Source organism: Oryzias melastigma, linkage group LG3 (genome assembly GCF_002922805.2).
Source record: "Oryzias melastigma strain HK-1 linkage group LG3, ASM292280v2, whole genome shotgun sequence".
NCBI lineage: Eukaryota > Metazoa > Chordata > Actinopteri > Beloniformes > Adrianichthyidae > Oryzias > Oryzias melastigma.
Genome location: NC_050514.1, coordinates 7,697,210 through 7,700,971, shown reverse-complemented (window position 1 = coordinate 7,700,971; position 3,762 = coordinate 7,697,210).

Genomic DNA, 3,762 nt, shown 5'->3' with positions numbered 1-3,762 from the left:
TTGCAGTTGAGTGGATCACTCCTCATAACATTCTGGAGTATATAAACATTTCCATGAAACAGCAGACTTTGGAAAAATGAATAGTTGTGTCATTCTTACAATGATAAAACCTTGAGATGTTCCTCAGAACTGCAGGAGAAAAACGCTGAGGCTACTGTCCTGTCTGACTGAAAAAGCAAACCTTTAACCTTCCATCTGTATTTTCTATTCAACATTTTAAAAAAGGAAAACCCTTACAAACCCAGAACAAGCAAAGACATTTTCAGCAGCAGAAAACTTTAATTTTCATCTGTCAATAAAACTTAATTTCCCCGAGGGTGCCATCCCAAAGGGGTCAATAAAGCCAAGTCTAAGTCTAAGTCTAAGTCTGTAAGATAGGAAGATCTCATTATTAAAGATGAACAAACTGTGGATTCTTGAGCAGTCCTGCCCAAATATCCATACATCTCTCATGTTTTGCTTTGATCCTGGAACAGCACCTTCACACGTTTTCATCAGCTCACATTAAAACCTTTTTATGACTTCACACACGTTTCTACTCGGTGTCCTGGAAATCTCTCCTCTTCTTTCTTCTCAAACATCTCTCACACATATACGCACATGAAAACTCTTTCACCTGAGCCTTTTTTGGTTACTGTGGGAACAAGTTGCCACTGGAGACATGGGGTGGCGTATGAGATAAGATGGAGGATTTTAAGATATATTTTGTAACCTTTGCATCACACAAATAAGTTCTTGTGTCTCCTTTTTGCAATTATGGACTAATAATCAGAAGATACAAGTGCAACTCAAGCTTCAAGGAGGTACAGACTGAAGTTCGCTTGCAATTGTATCTATAAATAATTGGACAAAAAACCCCAACAACAAATCATAAAAAAATATAATTACAACATTGGCCGCATGATAAACTCTTGTCAATACAAATTCACAACATTACAGGCAAAAGAATTTGAAATCCAAAGCAGTTGACCCAGAGTTCCATGGAGCAGCAGAGAGTTTGTTTGCAGGCTATAAGGAGCTATCATCACATAGTTCAAACCACATGAAGAGCAGGGCTAAAACTCTAAACTCATCCACTAAAATGTTTATTTCTACAGTGTAACTCAATGATTAAATTAGAAAGCATCAACTATTTTTCTACTCATAGATCCAATTATTTATTTTTCTATGTTCAAGGAAACAAATATGCCCACAGTGCAAACCTTCAAATAAAATCAATGCAACCACGTTAGTCTATTCCAGGGGTCTGCAACTTACATCACTTAAAGAACCATCCGGGTTGATTTCTCAATGACCATAACTTAGCAGGAGCCACAAAGTATTGATTTGCATTTATGTTGTTGTTTCTACGATATCTAATAAATATAACGTAGCTATTTAATGATGAGCTGCCGTTCACATTTCTGTGGTCGAATCAGCATCACTGGATTTTTTTATGTGAGTTTCATCCAATACTTACGGTAGCAGGACTGAGAACGCTGGAAAATCTCCACCAGACTCCACAGAGCTTCTTGTATGTGTGTGTGTGTGTGCAGTGTGTGGGGGTGTGTGTGTGTGTGGAGGGGGGGGGGGTGTTGGGTCAGGGGCCACGCCCCTTCAGAGGAGATTTTGGAAAGAGAGACTTCAGATCGACATGAAAAATGGCTTTTAAAGACATTTAGGTTGGGGGATTTTGGTTAAAAACTTCATAATTAAAACACTACTGGGAATATTTATTTTTAATTTAAAAAAATTGTCATGGGGGACTTTAAGATTCATCCTCTCCTTTCTACTACCCTCTACAGACCTGGATAACCCAAAAACCGTACACGTCAACTCCCGTATTGGTTCTATGAATCTATCATCTCTTCTTCCGGCACTCACCAAGAGCGGACGCTTTTCTCTGAGCTCCCTTATCTATCTCCCTACCAAGGCTCTTTGTCTCGTCTCCCCAGTCCTACTGTGACTACTCTCAGTTTCTCTCATTTTCAAGAAACATGGATCTGATCTGCTGGGCTGCGAATGCGATTGACCAAATTTATTCCACCATGCGAGGTGGGAAAGCGGATCCCACCTGCCCAGGGGGCACGTCTGCGGCTGGATATGTGAATGATCCTTGGGGCAAATGGAGAATTTTCTGCCTGTCGCAACTCTCTCTGGAAGATGTTGAAGATGTTTACATCATTGGATTACTGGTCTTTGGCTTTCTGCTGATTGGAACTGGTGGAACCTGGATGTACAGGAACGTGGCGATGTGGCTCTCAGACAAGGGCGGACTGGGAGTGCTTTGCGCTGGGACGCAGAGAGACGTACAGACTCAGACTGAGAAATTGAATGGACTGGAGGCCAAGATCGATGCTCAGTCTGCCCGCGTGTATCGCATCGAAGTCTCCCTTGGAAGGCTGGAAACCATCATGGAGCGAGTGTCGGCTCGACTTGGAGGGAATCAAGAAAATTGACCAGATCTGTGAATTTCTCCGCCATAACGCAGCACCTGGACTTCAGCAGGCAGACAGAAAGCTTTGTCTGTCTGCGAGAAAACAAACATCTCTAATCAGGAACCCCCCCCAAAACAGCTCCGCGGAAGGTGTGAGAAACTGAGCCCGTCGTCATGGTAATCTGCATTCCTCCCCTGCCATGACCTACACCACAAATTCAACCTCTTGGTGACTCTCTCTTCTCTCAGGCCCCCCCTCGACTGTGCCTTAGAGCGCTGTGCTATCGCGCATGGCTGCCACCTGGCTGGACGTGTTGGGAGTCAGTTTGTGGACCTTTTTGTCTTGTGAAATTAATGTGCTTCAATGTTGATGTATTTTTGCTTGTACTTTTAACTCATGCCGCCCTACAGCGACACGGGCTGAAGATACTTGATTTTTGACATCCTTCCTTTCCTGTACCCTCATGTGTCTTTTTTCGGGCGATAAAGCGCTGTTGAGAACGGCTGCTGCCCACCACCTAATTTCCCCCAGGGTGTGTCCCAAAGGGATTAATAAAGCTATGTCTAATTGTCTAATTGTCTAATATGACTGAGGCATTAGCTAATTGCAAAACATAGGACACATTCCAAATGTACTAAAAGCAACTGCAAAGCTGTGAAGGAGAATGGCCTTACTACTGTAACTGTATTGGGTTTTTTCCTCAGTAGAGTGATGCATAATCAGCTCCTTATGTATCGGCAGAAATCCTAGTGGAAAGAGACGACATTTCCAATTCAGAGGTGTTGTCGTTACTCAGTATACAAACTTTGTTTTACTTTTTAAATAATTTGGTGTTGGGTACATTGTGTTTTGGATGAGGCAGAATCCACAGGATTAGGCTCAGACAAGGAACTCCTTTCTGGTGGGAGATGACTGAAATAGGAATGGGTTAGAGGTTGACTGGGCAGAGTGCATTTAGCTGAATTTTGCTGATGAAATAGAGGGAGCACTCATTCCATCAATGGCTTATTTGTATTCTCTTCTGCATGCTCAGTTTTTCTTCAGACTATGTGAGTTCTGAGATCTGTTTACCAGTTTAATCTACAATACTCCCTCAGGATGATCCAACAGAAAACCACAGAGTAAAAGGAGAAAAGACAATCTCCTAGTAGGTGGAGACTCATCCTTCTCTGGTCCTTCTGTGTAAATGAGGAGATCACTAGAACATTTAATATCGATGTAATCTTGTATAGCCCACATTTTTTCCTGTTTCTATTTGTCATAAGATTCAACATTTCAGACCAGAATTCAGTCTCCTTTTCTTGTGAAAGTGACAGACCTCAACAAGTATGGATATGCTGCTGTA